The sequence below is a fragment of the Hippocampus zosterae genome, chromosome 14, assembly GCF_025434085.1.
Source record: "Hippocampus zosterae strain Florida chromosome 14, ASM2543408v3, whole genome shotgun sequence".
Lineage (NCBI taxonomy): Eukaryota > Metazoa > Chordata > Actinopteri > Syngnathiformes > Syngnathidae > Hippocampus > Hippocampus zosterae.
This window is the reverse complement of record NC_067464.1, coordinates 12,153,196-12,171,955: the sequence shown is the minus strand read 5'-3', so window position 1 is coordinate 12,171,955 and position 18,760 is coordinate 12,153,196. Positions and strand designations below refer to the sequence as shown.

The window sequence follows — 18,760 nt, the reverse complement described above, 5'->3', positions numbered from 1 at the left end:
CCTCCTTTTTTATGTGTTGGGAGCGTGAGTGTGCGTCAGTGCCTGTGGAAAACAACTGATGAAGTCACTTTTTTTTTCGTTTTGAGATAACTTGGAATATATACTAGATGTAGTAAAAGCCCCGCAAACATTAGATTTATGGAACATATGGTGCAACAATCAAAAGGTGACTATTATAGATTGTGGGTAATTTTGGGGCTTTTTAAAAAGGGGATTCAAATGATCACAACGCAAAAATAAGATAAACATTCATGTGTTCTGTAAATTCGAGTTGAACTGAGACAAAATGTAACTGTGCTAAAAACGCCCCAAAACCCCCCTAAATTTTTTTAACTTGAGATTTTATGACTTTTCCTAGATTGGCCCCAACTGCAGAAACATTGAAATGTTGTTTTTATTCACATTTCCATGGAAGCTGTACAAAAAAAAGTACAAAGGTGGTCTTCGGGTCAAAATGACCCATGAGGCAAATAGGGTTGAAATCAAGGTCACAAAGTTATTTACACACCATAGAATGTTTCAATGTTTTAGTTGTTAGATCAATTAGTAGAAAACTTGAACAAGACAGTAGCAGACATAAACAAGACAAGATAGGTGGCGTTCTCGTAGATTGCAGAACTATTTTTTTGTGGATTTCAAGGGGTTATAAAGGTGCTACAGATGACAGGACTCTGAATTCTTCTGTGCTGACGCCATGAGTGTGCGTTATGACATTGAAGAGGCTCTAGAGCTGATTTTTTTCTTCTGTCCAGCAAGACAACTGATTCAGAAGAGGAAGTAGAGGATGTAACAGGAGAAGATGGGTAGGAATATAACCCAGAGTATGGTGAATCGTCTTCAGAACATGAACAAAACCCTGAAGGTGAAAGAAAGACTTTCCTTTCAAAAAATGGCAAAATAACATGGTCCCCAGCACCATACAACCAACAAGGCAGGCATGCAGAACAAAACGTACAGAAGCTCCTGAGAAACCTGATGATCCACCTTCCACAGCCACTTCCCCAGCGAGGGCAAGTAAGAAGAAGAAATGCCAGTTCTGCCCTCAAAAGAAGGACTGTAAAACATATACTGTGTGCTATAGGTGAAATAAATATATCTGCAAAGGCTGTGCACTTGCATACTGCGCAACATGTGCTAATTAGTTGAATGGGTTATCTTATTTTTCATATTTCTGTCTTGTATTGTATTGTCCTAAATAGTTTACTGGAGGAAAAAAAAGAGAGAAACTTTAGTCATTGGAATGAATACAAATGCATCCATAACTCATTTTTGCACATTTCTTTCCTTTTCTTAAGCTATAGAAATCCAATTGAAGAGGGAGAACTATATCACACATAATGTGGCGAAGGACAAGTTGTTTCTTCAAGTAATATGAAATTTGGTTTTTAAAATTCAATTTAGCTGCTTATTTGGGGGGTTTAGAGAAGATGGTTCATTTTGACCCAGAGGACACAGGGTGTGTACAGGAAATGAGGACAACAGGAGGGTTAACACAGTGATGGGTCATTTTGACCCGAGGACAACAGGAGGGTTAAAAGAGATGACCGAAGAAATCTTGAGCACAATGGCCCTAAAATGGCTTTTTGCTGTTGATGTCCAAAGGCTGAGCAATATGGATGAACAATGTATCATGGTAAGTAATTCATATCAGCCAGTATTAAGATTTTTTTAAAAATCGGATCTAAATAAGAGGAAGAATTAAATGGAGAATGAAACTATGTATATAATACAAGGCAATTAGCATTCAAACTATCTAGTAGTAAAAATTATTTTCAAAAAATGTACACACTGTTATTGTGTACGTTGCAATGTAGTGGAATATTTACATCAGTGCTCCCCTTACAGTGCCATATATGTGTGTTTACGGATAATGGTACGATCCTACTGTACCTCAAAGCAGTAGCATTCATAGTTACATTAACCTTCTTCTTCCTTGTTCTACTTCTTCCTTTGATAACTTTGCTCCTGTGAATTGGGAATTTCTCCATTGCGAGACTAATAAAGGTTTTCTTATCGTATTCATTGTTCACACAATGTTAAGTGTAGCATCTAAAAAGAACTAACTTATACTCTCACTCTCTTCTAATCTAACCTGTTAGCAAGCTCAGGCATATGGCATTTTTTTGTTCTACTGACCTGATTGTGACTTCAGTGCCATGCTGATGGTCAGAGCCAGCATGTCAGAGACTGGTAGAAAATAAAACTAGGTCTACATCACGTATCCATTTGGAGGTGTTTAATCATGTTCGTTTTCACAATATAATCTTACTACAAGACTTGCACTGATGCGACTGGTCATTTATTTGAACAAAGTTAAGCCGCACTTTCATCCAGAGCGCGTATGACATGGTTTATTTTCATTGGCTCAGTGGCTTCTTCTTTGGGTCGGCAGATGAGCACTTGGTCAGTAGGTGGCACGGTGAACAACGAATTAGCACGTCTGCCTCACAGTGCTGAGGTGTAGTGTTCGATTCCTTCTTTCCTGTTTGAAGTTTGTATGTTCTCCCAGTGCCCATGTGAGTTTACTCTGATTTCCTCCCACATTCTAAAAACATGCATGGCAGGCTAATTGAACCATCTAAAATTGTCCATAGGTGTGATTGTGAGTGCAGGTGGTTGTTCGTTCATTATTGCCATGCGATTGGCTGACAACCGGTTCAGGGTATACCCCACCTATTGCCCGAAGACAGCTGGGATGGGCTCTAGCATGTCTGCGACCCTTCTGAGGATAAGCGGGATGAGAAACGGATAGATAGAGTCAATTGAATTTTACTGTATTGCAACTTATTTATTCAGCAATATTACTTAAATACACACCCGCACACACAATCGCACGCCCGCACAGATACTGTACACACGCGCACACACATAGATTTTCCTCAAAACTATTTGCTGCCGGTGATTTGCTTTCAATGTGTCAAATTTAGTACTGATCCAAATGTGGATTGTAGTTGTGTAGTTCTGCATGTAGATAGACATTGTAGTTATGACAAATAACTTGATAGTGTAAGAAAAAGCCACGACTATACGCTATTGTTCATAGTTGGTGAAAAGAAATCAAACAATACTGGGTACCCAGCTGTTAGTTTTTCATGATTATACATCATAACCAATAATGTCAGCAATTGAAAAGCCATTTGTATCAATTGGAAAGTGTAGGGGCACCATGTTTGTTGAAATAACATCCACTCACTCCACTTTAAGAACGCTTTGATCTCCTTTCAAGTGCGAGCAATTGTTCCAAACGGGGAAGAGAAAAATGAAGTGAAAACAGTATATAAAGCTTTCTGAGCAAATCCCAATGCCTTATACTGTACACTTTTTCTCAGCTCATGCTGGGCACAAGGCATTGTGTCCTTTATCACGCCTGCAACAGGGCAAACGTGTCCCGGCGGGATTTAGAGTGAGGGAACAGGATTTTGCCACCGTTCCCTGGCCATGGAGGAGCATGGTTCCACAGCTCTCCTATAGCGATGACTTCATTGCCTACCGTCATTACCTGTGACTTACGGCTTGGAAACTCCAAAGTAGGGACCAAACAATGGACTGTTAGGGCCAAAGTAGTGTCAGAAGAGGACTGCACATTTCATACCTAACTTGAAATGTTTCATGTTCCCAACACTGACTGGCTCATTAACATGATGTCTTTAAATAGCAGTGAGAGGTTTCACCCAATTTTCAGACTCAGATATGTGAAAATGACTTATTAATATTCATCACATGTGTTTAAATAGGTGCTATGGAGAAAATGGCTGTTTACAGCAAGGATTTCAGAGCCCCTGTGGGTCCATGAGTCATAGCTTAGGGGTTGCAAATCATTTGAAAATTTAATCCCGACTTTAGTTTCGGGCCAATTAAAAATTCTGCAGTGAAGTTAAATTGGCGTTAGTATGATTTGGAGTCCTTTGAAACATTTCTCCTCTGCAAGGGCTGCTTGGACCCAAAAAGTAACGAACCTCCAGGTTATAAAATGCAGGTGGTCTCGCCTTAAAATAAAACACATTCAACTAGATTTTCTTCATTCAAAAGCCTGTGGTGCACACAAAAATGACCAACAAGGCAGAAACTACTTTTCCCAAAATGCCGCACAACTTCAACAGGTGTGCCTCCTTCAGCCACTTGATTAAAGCAGGCAGTGCTGGGGATAAAAGCGAGGAAATAAAGGAGCTAAGGGAGAGTGAGAAGAGGTAGGAAAAGGATAGGAAAGACTCAGGTAGGAGAAGCCAACACAATGTGGAGGAACGTTGTTTTTGAATTCTGAGGACAGACTTTCAGTGGAAATTATTTGAAACATGAATGTACTTTTGTATGAAGAAAAAAAAAGACATTTTGATTTCGCTGAAACTTTGACCTGAGAAGACTCGCCCTGGCGAATCTCTCGTGGTGTCACGATATATCTAGATCTCTATTTATCGATCAATTGATAAATAGAGATAGATCGATCTATCGAACCATCCTTGAATCATGTATCGAATTGTCTTTTATTGGTGAGATGCACACCCCTAGTTATTTTGTTCAATGACGGTTAACGCTGCTGACTCTTGTCAAGAGGGAAACATTTTTGTAGTTTCACCTTTTTATTCATTTGGTTATCAGTTTGTTGGTCAGGAGGCTTTTTGGTTCATGGGGAAGGATAAGCAGGTAGGAGCTGGCATTGTAATGTTCGGGGGTGCGCAGTTCACCCCCCCCCCTTCATTTTACTATTACACATTAATCAACACAAGAATAAACGGTGCAAATGCGCCGGACTTCGCACAAATGCTAGTTTTCAGCCATAGTCCCAAGGCAGGTTTTTGAAATAGCAGAGCAAAAGACATAAAACTTTAAAACCACGATGACAGAAATAAGAACCAAATGAGTAAGACATCATAAAACAGACAAGACAAGCATTTGCAGTACTCGATTACAAGCCATTAGACCGGCGGACAAATCACTTACAGTTACAAATGTGATGGCCAGAAGGCCACTGGAACGGGCTGCAGTCTGGAAACAGTGTTTAATGAGTGCATGTCTGATGTATTTTAGATGCATTTATTTTTTTGCATGGTCCTGATAATTTAATCTGTTATACTGTTTCCTTGTATACAATGTCTAAACAATGCTGTGAAAAGGATGACTAAAATATAAGGTAGTGCTGGCCTAAGAGTTTTGAAATCTTTGCCCTGAGCAGTAGGGGATTTCGGTGCCTTGCAAATGCACCTAAAATATCTTTATTTTCTATCCATAATTAATCATTCTTTGCATATCAAGCTGACCGATTTATCATATTTGGACTGTATAAATGGCCATAAACATGGAATGAAATGTCAGTGCACTCAGCATTTGGGTTATTTACTTTGGGCCAATGCAAACTATCATCTCACAAGCTCTTTTCTACAGTGCTGCTCTAGAATAAACACGGTTTTGGAACTTCTACGGTTCCATCTGTACTCACAATAGGAAATCATTTTTCTATGTGACAGTGTTTTGTAAAGCTGACTCGCAATTGTTCCACGGCCTTTCAGCTGTTATCCCGACCTCAAACACAGCATACTGACTGAGGGGAATTAAGTGGTACCTAAGGGTCTCTCATGTAGGATGGATTGTATACATTCTAGAGATGTGAAACTGCTTGATTCAGTTTGTTTGGTTTGGTCTACAATCAATATTCTTTCGTTTGGGAATTGAATCATGGAGCTGTCGGAGTCAAGATGTTCGAAAAGTTCAACAAGAAGTTTCCAATTCCTCAGAAATTGCAGAGAATCTTCATCCATCCATCCATTTTCATCTCATTATCCGGTGTCGGATCGCTTCCCTTTCCCCAGCCACTTCGTCGAGCTCTTCAGTGGGAAACCCAGTGAGCTCCCAGGACACCTGGGAGGCATAGTCTGCCCAGCATGTCCTGGGTCATCCTCGGGGCCTCCTCTCCCTGGGATGTGCCCGGAACAGCACACTAAAGAGGCGTCCAGTTTCAGATGCCCAAGCCACCTCATCTTCCTCCTTTCAATGCAGAGGAGCGATGGCTTGACTCTGAGCCCCTCCCGGATGACCAAGCTTCTCATCCTATCTCTGAAGCCCCTATCCGGCTGAGCTGTGAACAATTGCGATTTTTTTTCAAAGGCAACGAATGTTGCATTCACGTCAGAGTTCATCACGGTCCATTCAAGGTCGCAAATGTTCACCAGATGTTCATCTGTACTTTTCTTGTCATATGGAAATTGTGAATGAACTCTGATGTAAACATGCATTTTTCTACCTTTGCCTCTTGTTCATCCCTCAGTGGGATAGAGGGGTTAAGAGCGAGCCCCGACACCCTGTAGCGTAAACTAATTTTAGCTGCTTGTATCCAGGAACTTGTTCTTTCAGCCACAACACACAACTCGTGACCATAGGTGTGGGTTGGAACGTAGATTAACCTCGTGACGATCAGCGGTTCGGATAATGGATGAATAGATGTTCAAGGGAGATCGGCCAAAAGGCAGCAGCAAACACAAAATATGGTTATACTTTGTTCTTAAAAAATGATACAAGTTTACAAACTCATTATGAAAAACATGCACATGTTGTGGAATTGATCCCAAAAATGTAGTTTGTATTTAAAAGCACTTATAGAAATGACATCAGTCAGCTTCCACTTTTTTTGTTGCATAAGGAGCAGAGTAAAGAAAAGCTCTTTCACCCAAATGAGGGACAGAAAAAAACAAATAATCTTGTGACCGATGTCAACAACATTCAGCATTTCTGAGCATGTTTTGTGTTTGCTATACATTGTAGCTACAGCTCATCTCTCATTACTCATCCAATAACAAACAGGAAGTGCACAATGGGCCGACAGTGACACTGACGTACTGTTGATCGTCATATATATTGAAAACACATTGGCCCCGGTCAGAGCTAAAGAAAATCAAACTTGAATTCCACGGCCGACTTCTTTTTGCCTCCACTGTAGGTAGGCTGTGGTAACCCGATATGGTCATGTGCGCCTTTCTTCCAAATGGCACCAACAGTCTTCATGCCAAGGCCAAAAAGGAAATGAGCTAGCAGTTCCAACAGATGGTCAACCTGCCATGTTTAATGAGCTGCAGTTTACCACTTCTTTATAGCACATTTGCTCTCTATGCCACAATCTGTCTAGCCAATCAATGAGGTTTTTGCTATGCGCTGCCCATGGATGTCGGGCATCTGAGCGTATCGACACCCCCGCTGTTGAAGATGCTTATCTTCAACAGCCTCCTGTCGTAACTGGAAAGAAAAAAAGCTTTCAAAACCCCACATTTTTAAATTACCGGTACTCATCATACTTTTGACCAAGCCTAAAATATATACTATGACAGTTCATCAGTTAATCCCTTTAAAATAACATAACATTAATATTCAAGAGTATAAGAGTATGTACAAATAATCAGAGGTGGGGAGAGTAGCCAAAACTTTTATTTCAATAAGAGTACTGTCAAGAATATGACTCAAGTCAAAATAGACTAGTCCTTCAACTAATTACTTGATACCTTTTTGACAATAAAATAGGGCTAATGTTAGACTAATCACATCTGACAATTACTGCAAGATGTCCCCCCCCCCCCCTCAAGTAGGAAATGGGCTGAAATCTTGGAATTAATTAAATTTAGGCAGGCGCAGCCAGACAACGCAGGATGAAGCTGTTGTGTTTCGTAGCCTGAGATGTAAAACGAGCCGTGCGCCACTCAGTCAGGCCAGGCTTTGAAAGAGGTGCAAAAATGTCATTTGACTGCCTGATGCCTTTTTTTTTTTGGTGAAGTGGAATCAAACGTCACTAGCTGTTAGCACCCATCGAGGAAGTTTCTCCTATGAGCCAAAACAAAACGGATTGCGACAAGCAATTATTGATTGACAAATAAAAGTACTGAGCAATAAAGGTACCATTTTTTTTCTTCACATAAATACTCAAGCAGGATATTCTGGATTAAAACTGATCGTGAATACAATTTATCCAAAACGATACTGAGTTTTGAGTCATATTAGCCCTTTACAATCCACCTCTGCTAATCATGCTGCCCTTTTACAATTTTGCCAAGCCACTTTGGCAATGCTGACATTCCACTTCTCAGTGTAATAAGAGCATGTAGAAGTTTTGGAACTTTCCAGACACCCGTGTGCTTGTGTGTTGCCACAACACGGCAATGCCAGGTCTCCTCCATATACCCTTATCGCTACCACTAACAACACGCTGCTTACCTCAAGTGCTGAATGTCGGTGGAAGATTGTATGTTGACTCCGCAATGGGGCCTCAGTTAGATGAACGCATCATAATATCAGTAAGGCACGCAGATATAATTCTCACACAAGTTGTTTTATGCGTGTTGCCAGGTTGCTTATTATTATGCAGGGCTGAAGGAGCACCCACTTCAATATGCTTTTATTGATTCAACAGACCTGCCCCACCTGTGACACATGGAGGAGGCATCACCACGAGCTCAAAGATGATGTCACCATCTGGCACATTATGCCATTTTACGATGAGGAAGAATTTTAGCACACTTTATTTTTATACTCCGTGGCCCCCAGGGATTAGCGCGTCGATCTCACAGTGCAGAGGTCATGGGTTTGATCTTGGCTCCGGCCTTCCTGTGTGGAGTTTGCATGTTCTCCCCCGGGCCTGCGTGGGTTTTCTCCGGGTACTCCGGTTTCCTCCCATGTTCCAAAAACATGCATGGCAGGTTGATTGAACACTCAAAAAATTGTCCCTCGCTGTGAGTGCGAGCGTGGATGGTTGTTTGTCTCTGTGTGCCCTGCGATTGGCTGGCAACCGGTTCAGGGTGTCCCCCGCCTACTACCCCAAGACGGCTGGGATGGGCTCCAGCACACCCCGCGACCATTTTTAGTATTTTGAGCGTATTTTGTCAAAATTTAAAATTGTATTTTTGTCATACATTTTGTTTAGACGTCCCTGGCCCTATGTGTTGCCCCCTCCCAGTAGCACTGATGAAAAATTGTGACCCCCCCACCAACGTTGAACTTGCCCATCCCCGACTTCAGCCTACTGTGCTACTGTATTTTAATGTTGGTCATAATGGTGGTTCTTGGGGAGCTTTTGTGGGTGGTACTTTGTGTAAAATGTTGGCGAACCACCGGTCTAGTTCAACGTTTGATTAACTGTGTCCCTAAACATTTGCCCGTGCAGTTCATCTGATTACCAAGTATCATTAAAGTACCATTAATCATGGAAATACTTTGATGTCTGGCACTGCAGGAAATTTACTGTAAATTGAACACTGTCAGTGTCATTGGTATCTGATCATTTAATCTTGACATGTCAGTCAATGATGGTGTTTTTGGCGTGACCAGGGCTTAATTATGTCTTATCTGTTGGCCGAACATTTCCTGACCATACGACCTCCGTTGTTTGTTTGCATGCGTACATGTAGAAACTGCCCTGACTTAAATTCCTGTTTTCCCATCATTTAATTTTTTGCTCACCATCCTTTTACTTTTGCCTTGTGAAAGTCATTTGTTGAAGCTGCTTATTTGGTCTTTCTATACCACAGATTTTCACATTTAGTAGTCGGGTCTGGAACATATCCACACATGAGGAATTGTTGCACAAGGGATGATTTTTTTTTTTTTTTTTAACCGCCCCACTCAACAAGCATGCATTTGGCCCCCTTTTTTCACAGGTGGCAGTTTTTAACATGTTTACGTTTTAGTCCAAAAGTTATGCTTTTTAGACCCATGTTGAATTTGTTTCGTTTTTTTGAGGCCTCCAAAACGTCATGTTAACGAGACACATTTGATCTGTTTTTAGCGGAAAACTCTCATGTAAGCTGCTCCTTTTGTGAGGGTGTACTGTTATTGACCTCACAAGTGCGTCATGTACATACTGGACATTCACTCATCTCAACTCGGAAAAGATAAACAATGCATGCAAATGCTTTTGCGCTGAGTAATTGCTATTCAAGTCAGCATGATGACAAGATGAAAGATGAAGCCATGTTTGATCACGCTCATGCTTACTCAGCAGCGTACTGAGTTCACACTCTTTGATGCCCGATTCATCCTCCTGATGGGAGCCTTGTGGTGAAGGGTCCGAATGCAGACTGTTTGTCTGGTGGATGCTCAGTGACGTTGGATCCCCGCAGATGACGTTCAGCGGCAAGGCCTCATGTTGATGGCAACGGAGCGTTTCCCATAAGCGGACTAAAGTGGCCACGTGTTTGGCCCGGTTACTGAGGTAACTCCGGAGGAGTTCCCTGCTCTCCTGGGCCCCAGAGGCTGAGGGGTGTTTTTCCAGCCCGACCCCTTTACTCTCAAGTTGCTCGTCTTCTTGCTCTTCTGACGTGACTCTGCGATGCAATTTTCTTGTCCATGTCCAGAAGTTGACATCTCTGAAGAACTCTGGAAAATGTCCATGTGTCCTACTCGCTTTTGCTCTGTTGTTGCAATTTAGCAGAAATGTCACTCACAAGAGTGCAGACCTTGATTAAGATTGAACTGCTAACAAACAAAACCTTGGTGTTTGTGTTATTTGTATGCTAGTTAGGTTCTGGTTCATTGAGAATCATGTAAAGTGGGCTAAACGCTAACTCCAAAAGTTGATCCCTTGTAAAACGGTTATGGCAGACAATCATGAAAGCTAAACTTGTTCTATATTTATGATGGCAAAACTATGTGTTATGTGGAGGGCCACAAACAGACTGGACAATTGGTTGTTTGTTACAAGTCATTCACCAAAACAGTCATGACAAGAACAGTTTTCCACCGTATTGTACATACCAGATAAGATAATTGTTAGACTTGCTTCTTTGAATTCTTCAACAATTACCGGTAACTGTATTTTTCCGGACCATAAAATGCACATTTTTTTCCAAGCTTTGAACAACACTGCTATTAATGTGACCCAATTTATTTCTGAATTTCTACTGACAACTCAAAGCTGGCAGTAGATTTACCCAAAGTATCGTCAGGTCTGACCAATGAAATGGGCAAACAAGTCATAGTAGACCAATGAAACTGTCCTGAGTCTGCCCTCATACTGAATATTCATCAGGCATTTGCGATTGCAGTGCGCATGATGGGATGACTGTAATTTCTGGATGTCTGTGTGGATAACGGTATGCGGCTGTGTCGGACCGACTATCGGCTAATACAGGGAAAGAGTGCCATAAATACAGCCCCCGCCTGCCTGTTTGTTTGGCGACCGACACCCATCAAGTGCACCTGACGTCAGTGCTAACGGCAAACCATGGAAGACAGCGTATCTGGCCATCGAGTGGCATCCCTTGCATCTCCCAAACACGACGCAAATGGATTTCAAAAGGCTGCACTGTTGCTTGATAAAGCTTGGTGGCAAATTGGCATCTTATGACAGCAATTGTGACTCAGAAAGGTTCTGGGATACCACTGTGTAACTATCTGCATTCGATATTGCTGGGGGTGGTGGAGGGGGGAGCAACTCTCTGTGTAAAAGGTTTTTTAAAAAATCCATGTGCCTGACCTCTTTCCCATGTTATAATGTGGAGACCCGCAGCTTTTAGTACATCTTGGCCAATGTATGTACACATTTGTTTTTATCGCTAAAATTAGCTTCTGCAGCTTTTAATCGGATGCATTTTGTAGTCTGGAAAATACGGTACTCATTCTTCTGCAAAGTGGCCCCATGCTCACTCTTCAAAGTTAGACTTGGTACGAGGACACATAGCTGGCACCTCGAGCATAGCAAAGACTTTAAGAGCAGCAATCGCACATAATCTTTTTTTGTTGTTGTTGTCTATAGGTTGTCTCACATTTTAACAAGTGATTGAAATGTTAAAAATCTGTATGTTTGTATACCCTCCTTAATATGTCAGAAGAGGGATGGGAAGAAGAGAAAAGGTACAGTATTCCTCGACAGTATTTGCATTTTTTTCTCCCCAATTGGATGTGTTCTTGGCCCAACACATTCTAGAATTAGTTGTAAAATGTTCCCATAATGCTGCTCTTAGGCGAACAGACAAAAAACAGCAATCAAAACAACGCCTCTCATTTTGCTCTTGGGCTTGGCAGAAGTAATATTATCTTTCAACCTTATGTGGAAGAAAATGACTGAAGTGAATTATCCACACATTAAGAAGCTACATCCAGACAGAAAGTTGGTCTATTTCCAGTGCAGTCAGACAAACGATTGACTCCATTACACCTATCAAACTCTCAACAAAATAATTTCACCTTCACCTCACCATAATTATAGTTTCCATAATGATCTTTATTTATTTATTTTTTTACCCTGGGTAATGAATGGCAGCGATTGCGCAAGTGCACGTGTGGGACGTTTACTGTAGATCCTAAATTGTTGATCTTACAAACTACACTAGCAGGAGCAGGACGCAAAAAAAATAATTGGTGGATTCAATGTTTTGCAAGGATGGAAAATATATTTGTCATCTGCTTGCAAGGAGGGAGAGCATTAGTACTTGACCACTTATATTAACATCCATATTTTAGAAATACATACCGGTACTCAAAATTGAGGATTGATCAAAAATATCCAGTACAAATAAATACAGTACTGCGCACGAATTCAGTGTAATATGTCATTGGTGATAAGACTCTGAGAGAGCTGCCGTATGTACCCTCTCACGGTAATTATAAACACCATGCTATAACAAGCTTATATAACCTCTGAGGAGAATTAAGCTAACCTGCAACACCATTGTTTGTTTGTTCACGGAAAGGATTGTCACGGTGCTGTACGGTCCCGTCACACAGACTCGGTTTAAGTTGATCAGAATTCTTTTATTTTTTTAAGGGTTGCACCATTTGGTGAGTGAGCGAATGGGGATTGATTACACAAACATCAGTTTTGACTCTGCTATGCCGACAGTTGGGTTTGCATTGGCAGTCTAAAGCATTTTATTTGCATCTTGTGACATGCCATAATTTTTCTACGGGTGCTGCTTTGCTTCACCTCGCCTCACCCTCGCCGTAACCCCTCTGCTCTCCACCTCCCGCCCTCTCACCCTCATCCCATCCTCTGCCTTTTTACGCCGAGCCTGGGAGCGGAATTCTGTGAGCATTTTTCCATGTGAAATGCCGAGGTCCAGTCGAGGGGTGTGACGCCAGTGCATTGTTCCAGTTGCAAAAAAAGGAACCGCTTGTGATGAAGCCAATTCCTGTCGGTCCTGAAAGAACAGGCACTTTCTCACACTGGTTTCCTTCCTCATTGGACAGCGCAAAACAATCACGCAGCGAGCAGCATAGCCGAAAAGAAAGAAAGAGGAGGAAAATGGGGATCGGGAGACAAAAAGCCAATCGAGTGAGATGGCCAATAGGAAGAAGTGTTTCCCTTTTTGTTGTGTGTATAACTGGCAATCATCATTCCCTGAAAATCTCCCCTTTTATCGACAAAAACGGACTTTCTCTCCTTTCTACCCAACATGCAACCCTGCAAGCTGAACTTATCTTTACTGCCTTGTATATTTGTCATCGCCTGACTCATTCTCGTTGCATTTTGCTTTTTACTGTCCGGGCCGTGTTTGCTTGTGCGCCAATCAAGAGGAAACATTCAGGGATGGAAGGTTGAGCCGCAAGTAAGCCATGAATGGTGCCTTTAGGAAAAGGGCTGCAAACAAGGCAGTTCGTGCAGGATTCAGGAAGCACCTGCCCGTGTGTAGTATTTATCTCGGCCGACTCACATCAGGTGATTTCCTCGTTCGCCTGAACCCTATTGGCTGCCGCGGACCACTCCTTTTAACATTCATTGATCTTGCCAGGACTCCCCGTTTCACATGGTTCCTATTTTCCCACCAGGATCCCCTCCGAAGAGACACTTAATCATGATGGAAGTCCCTGGCACACAGGGAGCACTTTAATGAGCCCAAACTCAAGCCCTTCCTGACATTTCACCTCTGTCCTCACTACACAAACACGGCAGCCTTGAAGATGGCTTTCCTTTTCCTCCGCGTGCCTATATCCAGACACAGTGAAAACAAATAGGCTCATCAATTAGCCTGCCTCGTATAGCCTGAACCGTGCTGTTCTCCGTGTCATCTGTATTTCTTCACCCCAACCTGCATGGCCACAGCTCAGGTCGGACTTAACATTTCATTGCTCAAATCATTTGTCCAGTCATATTTGCTGCTAACGTTGGTCAGTCGCACGCAGCTAAAGCAGCACAAAGCTCACTTCCAGAAGGTTAACAAAGGTTAAGCAGCCATGTTCCTGATGTCACTCAATGGGCCACGCCCACATTGAAAACACACTTCAGTGGACAACGTAATATATATATTACGTTATATTATGTTTTATTATGGTTTTATAAAACACTAAATATGACATTTCCTACTGGTTCTGATCCATTTGAAAGGCCTCTGTTTTTTTTTTGGGGGGGGGGGGGGTAGCCTTGACATCTGCGAGGTAGCTGTATTATTTTCCTTTTAATGTGTATCATTTCCAGTCATTGACCAAGGTGATGACACAAGCTCTGTATTCTGCCCCGTGGGTACCATAAGGTTACCGCCTACTGCCCCTCTGGGATAGATTAAACAGAGAACAAATATTGTTGGCCTAGTGACAAATAAGGCACCTTTACCTTAGTTGGCATTTTACTCAATTTGGAGTTCCTCGAAAGGCCGAGAATTATTGACACTAAGTCGCTAAAGGCTTTTTCTCAGGGTACAGGCTTGGGCTAAGGTTATATCAGGACCACCAAGACTCTTAAAGACTTGGACCATAATCGTTTGATTTAAATTATGCAATGTCAAACACCCCAGCTCATAATAAGTGTATGTGGAATGTATCTAAGTATATGTGTGACACTGTTTGAGAAGGTAGTTTTATGTAGATACACTGATAGTGTACTCCAGATACAATTTTAATCACACTGGATTGTTCATCTGTTGGATCGTGATGTGTATGTATTGATATCATTTTTTTTGTGAAATGTGATCAATTCCTTTGTCATGATTCTAAGATTCCTGCTTTGTCTGAGCTTTTCCAATTTGAAGTGAAACAGCAGATTTTAAACTCTGGAGTTATTGAGGGGTGGCACACCTCTTTATTAATTACGCTTAAATTAAAGTTTGTCATGAGTGCTGGTGATGACGGCAGGTGGACTGGGCACAGGTGGCGTAAATAATTGTGGAGGACTCGTGATTATATTGGCTCAATATATACAATTAAGCAGTGCAGATGCACACTACTGACCTTTTCTTCTCACCAGGGGACCAGGCTGACTTATGTGTATGCTTGTGTACTCTATAAAGAAGGGTGCAATGATTATAACTGCCCATCACCCTGGTGATTCGTATTGGCAAGGCTTCAGATGCCATGATATCACACAAGCAAATGGTTGAAATCGAACTTGATACTAGCCGTGTTAACTCGGCAGAAGCCCCCCTACACCCACCCCGGGTGCAGTCCCTGCATGGCCTTTTGGTGGCCCTGCCTTCCGTACTATCTTGTTATCTCAGCAAGTGTTTCCTGTGAGCACCTCGCTCTTCTCTAGGGCATGCTGTGGAGCTTGTGCCGAGTTGTGTCCACGGGGTATTGTTCTCCCACAGTTTGGGAGTCGTAAATTAGCTGGAAACGATTTGTCAAACACGAGGGCCAGGAAAGGGTGAAAAACAACAACAAAATCAGGGGCCTGTTGTGGCCCCTGCACTGAACCATACATGGCACCAATATGGCGATGGTTCCTCAAATTACGGCCACTCTGACTTCTCAAAGAACTATTATCCAGAACACTCAAGTATGAGCAAAATGAATGAACTTTCTGAGGTATTTCCCATGCACCAAACACTCCTACTACACTGCGACTTCAAGGCATTGCTATATATATTTGACAAACACACTGAGTTTGAGATGGATAAATGTAACAAAATGTTGCAACTACTTCGGTGTCAATCAGAACTCAGCATCATCAGAAATGTTATATTCGATGTAATTGTGTTTTGTCCATGTGGTCGGTCAATAGGCTTCTCGGATTCTCTAATTAATGCATATGTGAAACAAGCCCTTCCATGTTGAGAAACCATAACCTCCTGTGTTTATTTGAGTTCTCAGGAGGGACCACCCTGTGTTTACCCCAGATCCGGATTCATAATAACCTTCAACATGACACTCTTTAATGAGGGAATTCCTGCGCATTAGAGGATGTCTCACACACATCCTGGCTTTTAATCAACACTCGTGTTCTCACCTCCTTGCGTCAAGGTCCCATAGTACTGTAGCGACCTATTTTAGGGAGCAGTGTCACATCCTACCACTCTGAAGGAGCGAACAATTCAAAGTGTTAACAAAAAAGTTAAACCTGTCTCGGTTTTGGCTGAAGCACAGCAATAAAGTGCAATCTCCAAAGATTGACGGCCGGTATTTAGAACGCAACATTGAAAGAAAAGTGTGTGCAAGTGCTGGTCGCTCGTCATATGTCATTTTCAGGGTACACGACTACAAACAATGCTCTTGCTGTGCCTTAGCGCTGGACAATGCAGAATTATACTGCACAGGCTCCACTTTGCTGCAGTGGTCCTTTTTCTTTGCCCTCACTCACCTCTCTCCCAAAATGCTGCTACCTTGGTATCCAAGATTTAACGTAACACCTGATGTAAAAATGGTTCCCTTCACGCCACAGTCTCCCCATTTTCTTGATGCCATCCGCCTCCTTTCCAATGAAACGTTTCTCCAAAACTATGCTGCCGTGTTGTCAAACAGATAAAATAACAGTTGCAAACTGTAGTGGTAATGTATGTTGAACAGTATCCATTTTGTTGCTTTTTTGTTTTGTTTTTGGGCGCCCTTAGTCTTTTGAACTAAAATTCTTCTCCAAAATGCTATTGCCATGTTAACGGCCACAACATCAGTTCAAAACTGTTGAATCAAATACTTCTCCAAAACGCTTTTTCTCCATGATGACAAGCAGCTAAAACAATAGATGACAACCGTTTTGGAATTCGCTCCTTATATCCAGTCTGCACTTTGTAGCAGCGGCCAGTTTTCTTGCTGCCCTCAATCTCTTCATGAATCATGAAATACTGCGTCAAAAGCTACACTCCAATAAGTAAATACAAGAGACTTCCTTCAATGTTGTTGTTTGTGAGTCTCCTGTGGTACTCTTTTGACGCCCCTCAAGTTGACGTGAGTCGAGCTCAGTTGAGCTGTGGAAAAGAGCCCTCATGAAGTTCAACACGGAGAATGTTAAAATGACTCTCAAAGAGATGATTTCCATTCTAATTGTGTTTTATGAGAAAATTGTTTGGAAATTCGAGCAGTGTCAAGCATTGCAGACTGACTATGAGAGCATGTTTTTTTTTTTTTTTCATTTATTTTTTTGGCCTCTGTTAGGTTACTGTTAAGTCAAGTTTCTGTCCTATTCCCTCAGGGGCTCTCCGACTGTCATGACCAATGTTCCCATGGTTGGAAGTGACATCAGGGGATGCCGAGATTGACAGGGATGGTGAATTAAAGTTCTCTCTAGAGTCAAGATAGAGGCTAAAGGAGCAAAAATCAAAACATGCAGTAAAGTTTGCCAACAATAGCAGTGTACTCTTTGCGGTGATATGAAAACCCCCAGGCCAACTCCTGCTATTCACAGATGGGACTATCTGCACTCACACAAGCACGTCAAAAGGGGGCCCGCACCAAGATGAACTATGCTGGGAACCTGTCACATGAAAGTGATTAAAACAAGAAAATCCACTTAACATTTAACAAAATTGCTTCGATGAGGAAAAAAAAAACGGCCCTGACAGTCATCATGGGCAATGAACAGTCATTCGATATGAAAACGACTTTTTGCACAGTAAAATATCTGTATTTTTTTTTCCAAAAGGAAGTTCCTTCCTTTTAGCAGAGCGGATTGTTCTTCAGCTTTGTTTATGTAAAGCTTTGTTTATGCTTAAAATTATATTTCACTCTGTGATAGGAGCACAACCAGTTTCGTCCAGGAACAAATACAACAGCTGGAGTGAGTGTGAATTTATTTTTACTCAGCATCCATTGTTTTCCATTAAAACCTCAACACAACACAGTTTCTAAATTTCATCCGCTTTAGTGCAAACAGGACTCTCGTAACAAAAGGTATTTTAAATTCAAACTACGAGTTTTGCCCTCCGGTGTGGGTCACGTGATCACCCAACCACAAGAGCTCCTGAGTGAGTTGTGGCAGGACAACTCATAGCTGATTCACCAGGAAAAATCACCTGTTGCAAATGCCCTGAACGTCCAACTTTGGTTTGTCACCTCGCCTGTGGCTCTGTTTGTTTGTTTGCTCTTTCCCAAGGTCACGGGCGTAATCAAAGGGACCCCGTTAAAGGAACACATCATGATGGCCATGATGCTCACGCTCGAATCTTTCCAGGAGCGTGCGAATGCGTGGCATGGAAGGCTAAGAAAGTACATTAGGCTCCAGGGAATTCATTCGAAGAGGCAAATTTGCAGGTTGTCATATGGCGGTGCAGTAGCAATATGTGACGGCAGTCTTGGAACATTTCTGACTCGCCTCATGGAACAAGCACCGATGCTTGAAAAAAAAAGTCAACTACAGCCACTCAACAACGGACTCGAAAATAGATGCCACTCATTTAGCCACATAAGAAATTGTGTCCAAATCTTTGATTTGTACTGTACGTGCAGGCGGAAGACATACAGTGTACATCCACAAACGTGCACAAGTCAGGAAAACAAAAACACTAATAAGTCTGGCTTTTGTTTTTTCTTTCTCCACTCTACACAATACACAATTTGACTGAAAGGACGTGTTTATTCAACACGGTGACGACTACTACTACTGCTGCTAAACCCATCATGGCCTGAATGAGAAACTTAGTAGACAACA

At 42.0% G+C, this 18,760-nt stretch overlaps 1 long non-coding RNA gene across 1 annotated transcript; it reads left to right on the top strand.

Annotated features, from left to right (window-relative positions):
* Window positions 1–47: 47 nt before the first annotated feature.
* On the top strand, window positions 48–18,110 carry LOC127614681 (uncharacterized). The gene is made up of 3 exons (XR_007966671.1): window positions 48–166; window positions 1,539–1,633; window positions 17,306–18,110. It is a non-coding gene; the product is annotated as an uncharacterized LOC127614681 (long non-coding RNA).
* Window positions 18,111–18,760: the final 650 nt, after the last annotated feature.